This window comes from Rhipicephalus sanguineus, chromosome 10 (assembly GCF_013339695.2).
Source record: "Rhipicephalus sanguineus isolate Rsan-2018 chromosome 10, BIME_Rsan_1.4, whole genome shotgun sequence".
Lineage (NCBI taxonomy): Eukaryota > Metazoa > Arthropoda > Arachnida > Ixodida > Ixodidae > Rhipicephalus > Rhipicephalus sanguineus.
Window position 1 is genome coordinate 111484441 of NC_051185.1, and position 14883 is coordinate 111499323.

Sequence of the window (14883 nt, forward strand, 5' to 3'; positions counted from 1 at the left end):
TACCGAAGAACGTTGCTTGTAGCTGCAAATTCTTGTTGTCCATCATTGAGCTAGTCTATGGTCTTTAGCACACCTTGCTGTACCAATATTTTCACGACTTTAAAAGGTCCAAGAACTCTTGTGTCGCTACCCGGTAAACCCTTCCGCACAAGTACAAGATTGTTCAGTCCAATATCTGGCCTGGTCGCTTGGTGTCGCTTGTCAAATTGGAGCTTCATCGCCTTTCGGTACTTGCTTTGTTCCTGCTTGGTTTTCTGGTGTTCACACAGTTGCAGTTTGTCATCGATCCCAAGTTCTTCGTCAGCTGGCAATATCGGAACTTCGCCATAAGCAGCAAAATGTGGGCTGCAGCCAAGACTCGTAGTGTGTGTTCTGCTGTGGTGAGCCACAGCCGCTTCTAGACAGCATTTCTGTCCGCCTTTAAGCGTTGGATACATGGGCATGAATTGCTTAATGTCATGGGTAACTCTTTCAGCCATTCCATTTGCCTGCGGGTGAAATGGAGCACAATGGCGTAGCGTAATACCACGTCTATCTGCCCAATGCTGAAGCTTCTTGCTTAAGAATGCTGGTCCGTTGTCTGATATCAACTTTTAGCTGCAAGAAGACCACTCTGTCAAGCAAAGCCATAACGCTGTGAGTGTCTTCTCGTACAGGACGCACACTACCATTCTGGTGCACTGATCTCTTGCAACCAGGAAAGCCTGTGTCTTGCGAACTCCAGGACTCTTCTTTTTCAATTCCGCAAAATCCACGTGCACGACCTCAAAGGGTTTGTCCGAGTGATTTGGCAAGACAAGCTCGTCGGGTCAAGGCCGGTATTGACACAAGTGGCATGACTTGACATAGTCTTCGATGTCATTTTTCATGTTTTTCCATGTGAATCATTTGAGAAGTTTGTCATGCGTTCGCAAGAAACCATCATGACCACCTGATTCCGGACTGTCGTGGTACAAGCAAAGCACTTTTGTAATCAGTGTCTGTGGACAATGAACTTTCTATCCTTGAAGTTCAGACTTTCATAACCCTCCCATAATCTCGTCAGGTTTACGGTTCCATGCGGGACCTCGACTGCCAATCGAGACGGGGCATCAGCATCTGTGAGACGACTACCTGCATGATGGAAGATGTCAAAGTCGTACTGCCGAAGTTCATTTACCCACCGGGCCAATTTCTCTCTAGGCTCTGACATATTTAAAAGGTGAATTAGTGCTTGATGGACCGTGTACATCATTAAACAAGGTGCTGCGCAAAGGAAACACGGACAAGGAAGTGAACGAGGACAGGCGCACTTCCTTTGCGCAGCACCTTGTTTATATTGATGTACGGCCGACTCGCCGAGCAACATGCATTATTGAAGTCCGTGTACAATGCAAACTTTCATCCATCGATGTATGATCGGAAGTAGTGGACATCCATTAAAACGACGAGAGCCTCCTTCTCAGTTGTTGAATAATTCTGAGTGCGGTTGGAGCTCTAGGAGTAGTATACTATGACCCTCAGCTACTGAGCTGGAGGTAAACTGACTTCGTTTTGGCACAAAACAGCACCCGTGCCGTAACTGGAGGCGTCCGTATTCATCTCAAAAAGGTAAATTATAGTCTGCATGGCAAGGTCCGATGAAATGCATTGTACAAGTTCTTGATAAGCCCTTTCGCATTCTTTGGTCCTAACAAAAGGCACTTCTTTCTTCGTGAGCTCTGTCAAGCACTTCGTCACCTTAGAGAAATCTTTAATGAAACCTCTGAAGTGGCCTACGAGTCCTAAGAAAAGTTGGAGTGAGTGAATGTGGTGCATCTTGGTAAGCTTTGTGATCCTTTGGACAGACTCCTGCTTTGTACTCTTGGTAGTTCCATCGAACACTCTTCCAAGGAAAACAACTTTTGACTTAAAGAATTCACTCTTCTTCTCATTGATCTTGAGGTCCACGTCACTAGGGGCGTGTAACACTTTTCCAAGGTGTTCCGAGAAGATGTTCCGAGTGCTCCTCTTCTGACCGTGAGTACATGAGGATGTTGTCAGTGTAAACGTTGCAGAAGATTCCCAAGTGTGGCTTCAAAATACTGTTCATCATCTTCTGAAACCAGGCTGGAGAATTTTTCCAGCCAAATAGGAGCCGATTGTGCTCATACACGTCAAACAGCGTAATGAACGCGGAGAACTTCTTTGTTTCTTCTTGCAGAGGCACTTGCCAGAAGCCTTTGCAAAGGTCGAGACGAGAAAAAACTTTGCAGCCTCCGGTTTCATTAGTTATTTCGTCAATATGCGGCATCGGAAACGAGAAGTGGTCAGTTTGTTTGTTTATCTGTCGGTAGTCTGTGCAGAGACAAAATATTCGGCCCTCTTTAGGTGCGATGGTTATTGGTGAAGCAAAATGAGATGTAGAAGGGCGTATGATGCCGGCATCAAGCATTTTCTGTAACTCTCCCTTCAGCCACAGCTTCTTTTCTCTCGACATGTTGTAGGCCTTCCGCTTCACTACTGTCGTGTCTCGGAGCTCAAATGGAACTTGAAACCTTGTCGTTGCCTTTGGGTATCCGCCTATGCAAAATAATTCAGGATACACATGAATGTCGTCTTCTGCTGCAGTGGGCTTATGGGGATTTTCGTAGACGGCTGTGAAGGTACCCAGCCGCCGGTCATCTTGCGTCATAACTTGCCCATCCCAATAGCGATTCAAACGTAATTCCTGTATAACCGGGCGGGACACAAGAAGTTGACATTTCACTCCGTGGAAGACCAGTGCTTTTACAGTCGTATATTCTCGCCCTGACACGTAATGAAGATCTCTGCCGATTCATCATACAGATGTTTCTTTTGATCATATCCGTGCACAATTACGGGACAATCTTTCCTGATATTCATTGTCGCGCTCCGTTGTCAACAAGAGCTTTGACGTCCTTCCCACTGACTTGTGCAAGCATGTATACCGGCTTGGCATGGTCAGTGAGAAAAATAGTTTGTTGTACTTGGGACGAGTGGTCTTCAGAACTTCCTTGGATACATTTCCGTCTCTTCTTCTGCCTGGTGTTGTTTCCCGTAGATATGGGTCGGGTTCGCGGAATGTGTCTCGCCATCCAGGTGCTGGAAGCGTTTCAGCAGTGGTCACTTCTGTCGCTGCAGACTGTTGGATGTTGAACGAACAACAGCTTTATAAACGGCAATAGCTCCTGTGGTGTTTGTGGTGTTCCCAGCTTAAGATGGCACTGCATGCATTTAGGAAGTCCCAATGTGATGAAGCACACAAGTGACGAGTCAGAGAGTGCAGAGTCCGCTGCATGCAGTAGCCTCCATTGCTCGAAAAAGTAGTCCGTAACGGCACCAGAGAGGTAGTTCAAGGCTACTGCACGGTCCCAACTTTGAAACTTGCTTTCACAAAATGTCGCTAGAAAGCTGTGCCTCCATTCCGCCCAAGGATCTCATGCGTTTTCTCTTGCTCGTATCTCATGCCAGGTCTTCGCAACGCCTCCCGGGTAGAACCGCATGTTCATTACTTTATCACGATCATGTTGCCAAAAATTCCGATCTCATGCGTATTCACAGAAGTCAAGCCAGGCCTGAGCACTCATTGATGATGATCCATCGTAGATCTCTGTCTTAATTAATTATATTGGTGCTTTCAGAGATCTGTCAAGGCCTGTGTGCATTATAATCTCCAACAGATGTTGTTGCCGCTTGCTGTTCTCTTCCTGTAACTTGATTATATCTTGCCAGAAGAAAGTATTATTATTAAAGTATTATTATTATTAAAATATCGTTCCTTCTTAAAGCGATGTCTGTCTCAGTGAAGGCTCTGTCCTTTTTTGCGAGTTTGGCTATGCAGCACTCTTTCCTATGCAGTATGCGCGATGGCTGCTTTAAGTTCGTGGTCACTCATTGCTTTCTTCGAGAATGGGTGATTTGTCGCCGATCAGTCAAAGCTCACGTGAACAGGTCGTTCACGTGAGCTTTGACTCATGTGAAGTTATGCTTTTGCAGTGAATCATCCTTTAAATGTTTTTGTGCAAAAAATGCGCAATAATTCGGCAGTCAGTTGGTTTGTGCTTAATGCAGTGGCACATCTAGAACAATACTTTTCCGTTTAGGAATGGTGCCAAAATTGCACCTAAATCAGGCCCCACGTATTGGCAACAGCTTTTTGCATGTATTAGGTATAGTATTTATTCACGGAGAAATGGCAGCCTATCTGAGACATGCACTGAGTCAGTGAAATGTAGTTTTGGTAGACAAATGTTCTCATGTACTTCACTTACATGCGCTGCAACCCTTCTTGATTCTGTGGTGCTGAAGTACAGTCACGTGCAGTGTGTGACGCCTGGTTTACATTACACCCTTCTGTTCTCCCTGTGGCTTCGCAGCCTCCTTGTCTTCAGCGCGCCTGGAACATTACCGCACACTTGTGTCTGTACAAGGCCAGCTGCATTCCTGCCGGCAGTGCACCTATGTGACCAAGCACATCACGAACATGAAAAGACACCTCTGCAAACATACGGGCGAGCGTCCCTTCCAGTGCCACCTGTGTCCGGCTGCATTCATCCAGAATGACAAGCTGGTTACTCACTTGCGCACCCATACAGGAGAGCGGCCCTTTTCCTGTGTCCACTGCAATGCATCCTTTTCAAATAACACTGCCCTGAAGAGCCACTTGCGCACCCACACAGGAGAGCGACCCTTTTCATGTGTATACTGCAGTGCATCCTTTTCGAATAGTGCCACCCTCAAGAACCACTTGCGCACCCACACAGGAGAGCGACCCTTTTCTTGTGTCCACTGCAATGCATCGTTTTCACATAACACCACCCTTCGTAACCACATGCGCACCCACACAGGAGAGCGACCCTATTCTTGTGTCCACTGCAATGCATCGTTTTCACATAACACCACCCTCCGTCACCACATGCACACCCACAAAGGAGAGTGACCCTTTTCCTGTGGCCACTGCAGTGCATAGTTTTCACACCTAGCCACCCTCATGTACCACATGCGCACCCACAGAAGGTGACATCCTTTTTCCTGTGTTCACTGCAGTGCATCCTGTTCACAGCGAGCCGCCCTCATGTACCACAGGCGTACGCCCACAACAAAGTGACCCTTTCCCTGTGCAGTGCATTTTTTTCACAGTGAGCCACTCTCATGCATCACAAGCAGACCCACACAAGACGGAGTCCTTTTTCCTGTGTCTACATGCGATGTGTCCTGTTTGCTGAAAGGCCACCTCATGAAACACGTGTCCTATCATGATGGAAGGAAGTCCTGGTCAGCGGTGTAAGACTCTTTTCTTTGGGTGCGGGAAGGGGAGAGGATAAGGAAGGTTAATTATTTAAATTTTATGAGGAAGGTATCTTTCACAGTGCATCATATTGCCGCGAGTCTTATATTTCATGAGTTGAAGCTTCACCCACAAAGACTGTGGGCAACGCGCTGCGCAGGCCTCGCCGTGATGTGTAGGAAGCTTCGCGATTGTTTTGGAACAATCCGTTAAGATTGCGCGCCGCACGAGAATGTTCCAGCTTTGTCGAGAGATAACGCCGCCAACAGCGATATCGCTGGAAAGTTCGATAGCGCCTGTATAAAAGCCGACGCGCTTGACTGCTTGTCAGTTGATCGACGGTCGACGCTCTGTCCGCCGCTATCAGTGTATTGCTGTAGATTGACTTTCAGTTTCCCGGCCACAAGTTCGGCCAAATAAACAGTTTCATCTCGGACGTGCTGACTGCTGTCTTTGTCGACGTCACAACCACGTGACAATATGGTTTTTAAAGGCATGGAAATTCTTACAGTGCTTGGAGAGAAATCTGTCATTGTTAATGAAAAGTTCTGAAGGAGTTCCTTCAGGTGACATTATAGCTATGCTGTGATGATGGAGCTTTGTCTTGGTTGAAATGTGGATTGGTTAAAATTGTGTTCATATGACTAGAACCTTGTGGAAGTTGCACATTAAATATCAAGGAAAGCATAGACAGGTGTTCAATTAAGGCCAGGCCACAGTAGTATGTGCCAAATTTTCCCTTTCCTGTTACAAGTTTATCAGCACAGGAGTGTTTTAGTTCACATTTGATATTAGTTTACAGTTATACCTGTTTAAAGCGACCTTCAGCATAATTAAGCTCTTGATAAAACCTAATGAAGCCAAGGGAAGTGTAGGGGTATTACTTGTAGTCTTCATAGCGGAGCTGTTTAAGCTCGGAGAAGCACCGTTAGTAGCGATAAGTTATCATCATCAGGAACCGGCACGCGTTCTCTTCATCCTCTTTTTCGTCTTCTGCTTCGCTTCCAGAATATGTGTGCTGATTTGTCCGGCGTGGGATGCAATAACTCTGATGGGTGAGAGAGCGAGTACAGAGAAAGAGAAAGAAAGAGATAGAGAGAAATTCTTGGCAAAAAAATTTCTTGGCGAGGCGGGATTCGAATCCGCATACCCATGATCCGAAGACGAGCATAGTAGCTGTAGTTAACTGTAATTTCGGCTGCGTGTGTAATCCTAGGAAATTCAGTCAGTGCTACTCGCACATAGCTAAGGTGGCGAGTGTGAAACACTTTTTCTTTCCATGCTAATTCATTCCCACTTGTATCACAATTATTATACTGCAGTTAAGAATCACAAATAATGTCCCCTGTACTTTCCTCGGTTTCATTGTTTGTTGGCTTCAGTAGGTTGTGTCCAGCAAGGAAGAAATGAGCCCCTTGAACCATTCCCATTTTTTCGTTTCTTGATAAAACAAAGTATTTAACCTTTTATGACTATGTCTGTGGAAGTCCTGCTATTTTTAACCACAACATAGGGAAGCAAGTTTATTCTCATGTTCAAGATAACACTTTCACTGCTTCTACAAAGGAAGTCAGAGAATATAATATCTGGCTTCTGCTTGTGCCTGTAGTCAAAGGGCTACGTGCGTTTTTTTTTCTAGCACATTTCCCTTACAATGTGCCGCGTAACAGGGAGGAGCCACAGAGCACAACGTCTTTCTTGGCAGCAGTCGGGGACAAGGAGGGGGGGGGAAGCGGTGAAATGTCCAACCTTCTGGAAGTACTGCTTTCGATTCTCAGTGCTGCAAGGGCACACACTGGTTTTTCCAATCGGGTGAGACTCACCTCGACCTGACACTTGATACAGTGGGTACTTAGGTATCTAGAAACAGTAGTCTTTTCACTTCCTTCTTTTTTCACAATCTGCAACCAATAGAGTTTTGTATTCCATGCATACTCGCGTCGGCATCTGCTGTGGTATTGTTATTCACACCGTCCATGCTGGCTAACATGGTCCCAAAGGCTGTCTGTTGGTGCTCTTTTTTGCTTGGATTGTATGAATGAGTTAATTACTGTTGCCTCTGATGAGATATTGGAACAAGTTAAATCAGATATTTGTTGTCGGCCCTCTTAGTTTATTTAAATTGTGAATCAAAGAATGGATGTCATTGCAGTGTCTTAAGTTTCAGTAAGAGAGAAAAAAATTTAATTGTGCCTGTCTTAAAAAAAAATTGGTTCAGGTATTGTCCTTGGTAATGTATACTCTTGTATTTACAAGCGTGTTCAACAATGCACATGTTTGTGCAAGTGTAGCTCAGAGAAATAATTTTGTAATTTTTGTAATTTCTGTGACTTGGTTTTGCACTGCAGTATGTTAACAATGGTACTGAAATAAGTTTACAGTAGATAACTTGTGTTACCTCATTGCAGTATATTTAGCTTTGTACACCTTTGTGTTTTTGTATTGTGCTTTGAAATCAACCTGGTGTTGTGCTTACATATCAGCAGACTCTCAAAATTAATTTGGAACAACCAGGGTTTAAAAAGTCTCCCCTCATTGGAGGGGGCCCTCACAAGGCGACAACATATGTGTGTGTGTGTATATATATATATATATATATATATGTGAGCTGGTATTATAAACAAAAAAAATGTATTATGCAGAAGTATCAACGAGATTCCACTGTATATATTTATATGCTAGAGATTGAGCGTTAAGAGAGGTGTTTGAGACGATCACAGTACAGTGAAGCCAACTGTCTCTAGGACTGAAGAAATGCTTATGGATGCTATACAAATACATATATTATTAAGAATGTATGTCGGAAATTTATTCAATGTGCCAATCCAATCAAGCATTAAATGAAGTTATTTTGGGAACGATTTTTCAGAAATAACTCGGGATTAAAAGGCTTAAAGATATGTGAGCTCAAAGTAAATAACATTAGTTGACCCACTGGATTGAGAACCTCAGGCACGACAATGCTATATTTTATTTTCACTACTACTTGCCTAAAAAAGTAGGCAAAATACATGCGTCTTTGGCATTACAGCAGACTTGTAATGCACAACTAAAAGAAAATGGAGTGGTAAACTAAAGAGACCAACGTGAACCATTACTGATTCACGAGCAGGTAGCTTCACCCTCAGGTGCCTTGTGAAACAGTATGTTATGCCAAGAAGCTTTGTCGAACGGGTGGTGTGACCCGGGGCTTCTGGGGGCATTGCGCGTGGTGTTCAGTGTCTCAATGGATTGCATTCAGCAGTAAGATACCTGTTTTCTTCTGTTTTGTTGGTGCCCCATCAACCAAATAATCGCGATTAAATCATTATTCGGAAAATCACAAAGTATAATTTCCCCATCGCAAAACACTACTGCCAAAAAAAAAGAATAAACTCCAGCACTTGTCAAATACCGTATTTACTCGCATAATTTGCGCACTTTTTTTCGCGAATTTGGAGCTCCGAAAAGGGGGTGCGCAAATTACGCGGAGATTTCTGAAATAACGCGCAATATATAGTCCTAACACGCGCGATATAATACATTAAAGAAGAAAATAAATTATAGCGCAAACGAAGGGTTTTTAACAGAATTAGCACGTACTTTAACCAGCCAGATTCGGTCATGCGCGGTCTAGTCAGAATCACTGGTTGAGAAGTCCGACTGAGAATCATCGCCGCGGCCGCTGTCACCGCTTTCCCAAAGCGCGTCGTCCTTGGTTCCGTCGAGTGCGTTGAGGCGTCTTGTTGAAGCTCTTCGCGACAATTCTGGGAGTAACGAGGTGCCACGGCACGGCGATACCGGTGGGCCTAAGCTCTCGCACATATTTGAAAAGGTATTCTCCAACGGCAGGAAACTTTCCATGCTTCGGTCCTCGGAACGGTCTCCTTCCCGGTCTTGTATTAAAAAGCGAATTCTTCTGCGGCACGGTTCCCGTTTCCTTAGGCAAATTCTATAACAGTGAGCTTGAATTTTGCCGAATAGGTATTGTAGCTCAGCGCAAGAGAACAGTGAAAACGCAACTGGCTGATCGCGAAACCAGCGAAACCTAAACTTCCGAAATCAACGAAGGCTGCGTCGCAGCGCGGACGTAGAGGAGGAGGGTCAGCGAGGGAAAATGTTGGCGCGACTGGCCCTCGCACGCCTCCGATGCAGAAAGTAGTCCGTGCCGTGTCGCGTGCATGCATTCTCACGGCGGGAGAACGTTCGAACAGTTCCGACAACCGGTGAACAAATTAACGGTTGGTACGGTCTCGGCGGTTTCCAGAGAATAGAACGAAGTAATCGGAAGAAGGGACTTCGCACTCGCAGCCTGTCTTGTGTATGACTGCGCTCGCCTGCTCGGTGAGGGCCGCGGGGCGCGGCGGCGCGGCCGTCCAAAGTTCGCCCCGTGCGCGCGCGCCGGCGAGCTGGCTCGAGCGGGGCGGGGAGCGCAAAATATGCGAGTAAATATTTTTTTTTAGCAAAGCTGGCTAAATATTAGGGGTGCGCAAATTATGCGAGGGCGCAAATTATGCGGGTAAATACGGTAGGTGCCGCAGTGCCACAGTTGGACTGCCGAGGGGGGGCCGATCTCCTTCTTAAAAAATGGACGGGGGGCCAGCCCCCCCCTGACTTTAAGCTCCGGGAACAAACTAACTCTTCATTTATTTTCTCCTTGAAGTGCCACTGAATGAGGAACACTTCATTGTTTCCGGAATAACTTAAATGTGGTTGTATTCTTTACCACTAAATGGGACCCACTATTTAAAAACATTTTTCTATACCTTTCATACTTTGTCATGTTTACTTAATTCATGTTCTCATGGAGTACAAAGAACTGGGCTAGCTGGTACTGGTTCATTTTGTAGAGTGTGACAAAGACTATGAAAAAACATGGCTGATCCCTCCGTCATAGGAATCGGTATAACACGAAAGTGAAACGTGTCTTCACAGAAGTAGTGCTTATGATATATGAGAGCTTGTACAATGTCTATTCGTGTTTGGCAGCTATAGCACCGTTTGACGTGGATGCACCCATGTTGACAGCATGTCTCTATCGCGACGACTAACGCCCATGATCATGATTAAACCATTGTGGTAGCTGACGGTGCGAACATATATTTGGACACAGCGAATCGTGAATCCCGCGTAAGGATGATATCAACAAGCTCATAATCAACACTGGTACCCGGTATGCGCTTCTCCAAAGCGTCGTCAATTAAGAAGAGAAACGGCACGGTGTGCGCTTTCTAGTAATGGGTAGCCGACGCCTGTGCTCATGCATACATAACACACACTGCACTTCAGCAACGCGGGAGGTAGAGGTTCGTAGCCTGAGCCGCAAACGCGTGCGTCCCGCTGGCATCTGTCTCGCAGGCCCTGCTCTCGCTCCACCAAGGCACGACATTCGCCTGTCGAAATAGCGTCATTTCTGCAACGCATATTGCAGCAGTTTTGTTAGTCGGTGCTCTCGCAATTGAAGCAGTCGGCGGCAGAGAAATCCCGTTCGTGCACGTGGCAGCTGCACTACTCCGATGAGGCGACGCACGCTAACACGAATCCAAAGGCAAAGAACGTAACTGCGTCAAGGGTGCCTCGGCGACGCCAGCGCGGCCAGTCTACCTCTCTGGTATCGAGACGCTTTAACCATGACCTCCGAGATCACGTGCAATCTCGGAGTAAGCGCTAGTAAGTGTCGATCGTGAAGCATTACTTCTTTTCACCTCTCACAGACGGCGGCACCGCCCCGCTCCGCCCGCCGCGAAAGAGAAGGTGTGAAAGATATAAGGCGCGTTCGCGCCCTGCCTAGCATCTCCCGAGTTGGCTTAGTCGGTAGAGCGTCGGGCGCTTGCCGTCGCGGCCGCAACGTCGTGGGTTCGATTCCCAGCGGGTGGTATCTTTTTCTTGGTTTTTTTCTTTCTCACCCGTTGGCGTCCATTTTATCAACGTCATATCCGTGACGGATGTACTTGGTGGACCCCGGCATAAAACACTTTCGTGTTAAAAGCACACAAATGGCAGGACACAGCGCTGTTTGTGTGCCTTAGCTTTCTCGTAGTCTTTGTCATGCTGTAGCAAAATAAACATGTTCTTATGTTTAGATATCAATTGCTCCATTAGGTGTGCTCATTATATGAATACATTGATCCCCAGAGTGCATGTGCTGTTTTCTTAAGTTGATTATCACCTTGTGCAGTGTAGCACATTCAAAGTGCCGTGATCATTCATGTTTGTTAAGATGACTTTCGAAATGTGTGATCCATGTTAAGCCATCGTATTCATTCAGGATAATCGCTTATATATAGCAATAAAGTGTAATATCCGTCTATCCATGCGTGGTCTTGTGCAACTGACTGGAAATGTTATCTGGTGAATAAGTTTATTCTAGTATTCTGTTACATCATTATGCTTTCAGTGTAGCGATATAAAGACAATAATGGGAAATGCATAGACACATATAGAGAAACAATTCTTTCTGTAGCACAAAAATTGTGTGTCGTACGACGCGGCAACGTAGGCACAGAGCGGTATCGGCAATGCATCTTTATTGCCATCATGAAACCAAACACAAGACTGAGAAACAACTGGATGCGCTTTAATGCAGACACGGTAGCCGAAGCCCGAACGCTGAAGTTAGTGATGGGAAACTAGTCGGAAAGTCATTTTGAGTGTGCCACGGCCATAGAACAGTCACGAAAAGAAATCGTCGCCGTACATGCAGATGTGCACGTATGTGTTGATGGCTAGCAGACGACACCAGGGGCAATCGACACTGAACGTGCTCCTGACGGCAACTCCGCTCGATTTCGCTGGGCATTTTGCTCGAACATTCAGTACAAATTGCTTTATGAACTTGCTCACTAATGTTTCAAAAACTGGAGCAGGACAGACTGGCCAGCAGCATCGAGCAGCTTTCACATAGCAGGCGCGCGCGCAAAGAGCGGCACCCGAGTCCCCTCTTTGACGTCACACGCGAGAGGGCGCCACTGAAAGATCTCGAGGCGAATTACCAGGCTAAAAGCACAGGGTACCTGAAGTCCCTGGATTTCGGAAAAATCTAGGGACTTTAAGGGTACCAAACCAGGTGATGGATGGCAGCAATGAATCGCCCCTACCGCTAGTGATACAGGTGGCCCGGTTGTTACGTTCAATTCCGGCTTGAACCCTGACTTTTTAGATGCGAAGCAGCTTTTGCTCGGGGCTGTGTCCGTCCTTCCATTGGCGACCGTCCGCTCGGGAACCGTGTGTGCTGGCACACGCTAGCGCGTTCGGGCCTGTGTAAGGGGCTGGGTAAGACGCTGAGGCCTCTCCCCCTTACACTCTCTCAGCAATCACGGAGCATTAAGTTGACCCATGCGCTGCTTCACATCCCCATATGGTTCCCTTTAGTGGGAGATGGTGTAATTTTTATTCGCATCCACTGGGATTTTTCGTTCACAGACTACACCACTCAGAACCACCGACACCTATGGCACGAGCTCTTGCAACACATTTTGAACAAGGTCAGCAAATGCTGCCCATCGGCAGTCGAGGCTCCTGCAAATATGTGAGCCAAATTTACAATTAAGCTTCAAAGTCAGCTAGAAATTGCTCTTCTCTTGAAAATGATGTCGTAAGCTCAATTTGGCTTGCAGGTTGCAGCCATTGGCCGATTTGAGCATTGAGAGCTGCATAGCTACCGCGGCCACCGCGGCATGCTGTGAAGTGCCCGTGCCAAGCTCTATCTAGACCTTTTCACCATAGAGTTTCCCAATATTAACTAGAGGGATCTCTGGCACTGCAATCGTCCAGCCACCATGGGAATGATGTAGTACACAGATTTGCCTAATCTTCGTGCTTGCGGCTTCGAACGTACTTGTGGCTTTGTTTATTGTTGTGTTTTGGAGTTTGCTTCGGATAAAAGAATGGATCGTTGTGAACTTCGGAACCAGATTTGAATTAGTGAGCCTATATAAATACGTAAAGGTGGTGAAGTGGAACTGCGGAACGTTTGCTGAACTTCGTCTTGTGACAGAGTGGCGCTGCAGGCTACACGGAGCCAAACAGAGCCGAAAGAACGAAGTTTAGACAAATCCGTGTACATTTCTTAGTGACGCATGTAGTGACGCGTCTGAGAAGGAGCACGCGTGCCCGTTTGCCTTTTTCTAGTAGACCGGTCATTCTCTCCACTGCTGCGTTTAACGCTGTCCTTCTCCGCGTTTGTAGGCGTTCCTTAAGCGCCGGACTCTTTGATTGCTGCACAAAAGGACTGCATTTACTATAGTATAGTGTAAAGAAATTTTGTGAAAACCACATCAACATACTAGTATCTATGTCGTCTGCTAGCGTAAATACTGCAGACCGGCGGATTCATTGCAGTTCAGGACATTGCCTGCAGCAGTATCCGCATTTTTTTATCATCCATTTGCACAAACCCAGCGCACGAGTAACTCTGCATGATTTGCTTCTATTGTGCAATATCTAGCACTACATTTAAATCATGTGCTTATCACAAACTACACAAAAGTGCACAGCAACGTCTACGCTGCGTTGCTATGCCAGAAGGCGTACAATGAAATCACGGCCTCGACAGACGCATATTGATGGTGGTAAACTTTTCGCAGTTTATTGTTGGTTACAGAAACACAGCTAAACAAGATTATTCCGGCGTTTCCTTACCCCATTTCACGGCGTGCAATGAACTAGATGGAAGCATCCCACATGAAAGCGTCCGGGGAAAAAAAGTCATCCACCATTTTTTTCACAAGAACTACGACGTTGAACGTAACGTCGCAGGAGACGCGCATGAGGCAGGCAGCTGCAAAGCGTGTCTGAACCGGCCCAAACCGGCGCTAACTGGCTCCGCGACTAGAAAAAAGCGCAGCAACGCCACCAGTGGCGTCTACTGGCGTTTGCTTCAACTGGCCTATTGTCCCTGCCTCCTGGACGCGTCACTAGGAAATTATTCTTGTACACTATACATCATTCCTATGTTGGCTGAAGCGCCATGCATTGCAGCTCCCATAGACACTAGTGCTAGAGTTCCCTCTAGAGTATTTATAGGCAACGCTGTGCTTTGCACAGACCCTGGGCACCACCATAATCCTATCTAGGCTGTGTTAAATAGGCATGACCCCCCAAAATTGCACTGCCGAGGCTGTGATGTCGGCCTTTGTACTCCCGTGCCACTGCCCAACATGGCGGCGTTTTTTCTGTCCTGTGAAAAGGTTCATGCCAGTGCACTTGGGATCACACTGAAAGGGAGCTGTGCATTCTAAAGAAAAAACAAAGAAAAAGCTCAAGGTCATACCACGTGCTATAAAATATGGACGTTGCAATTCTTGCCCCCTTATAGTCCCCCTCGTGTAGCTGATAGCACACTCGCTGGTACGAAAGTAGAGAGAAGGTGCTTGAAGTGTGCGAGAAATTCCTGTAAAACCGCTCATACTTGACGGATTGTAAAAATTTTTGTGGAAGTCTATTAATGAGGCAGTAAACTCAGATAGTGAGGTCAGTATATATTCAAAAACGTAGTATTTGCATTGGGTTGTCAGTTGCTACAGTTCTTTGCAACATTTTCTGGTCGGTCATAGAAAAGCGTATTCAATACCAAATTCAGGACTCGCGCGCCGCAAAAATCTGCAGGTATCTAGACGACTTCCTTGTAACTGTAA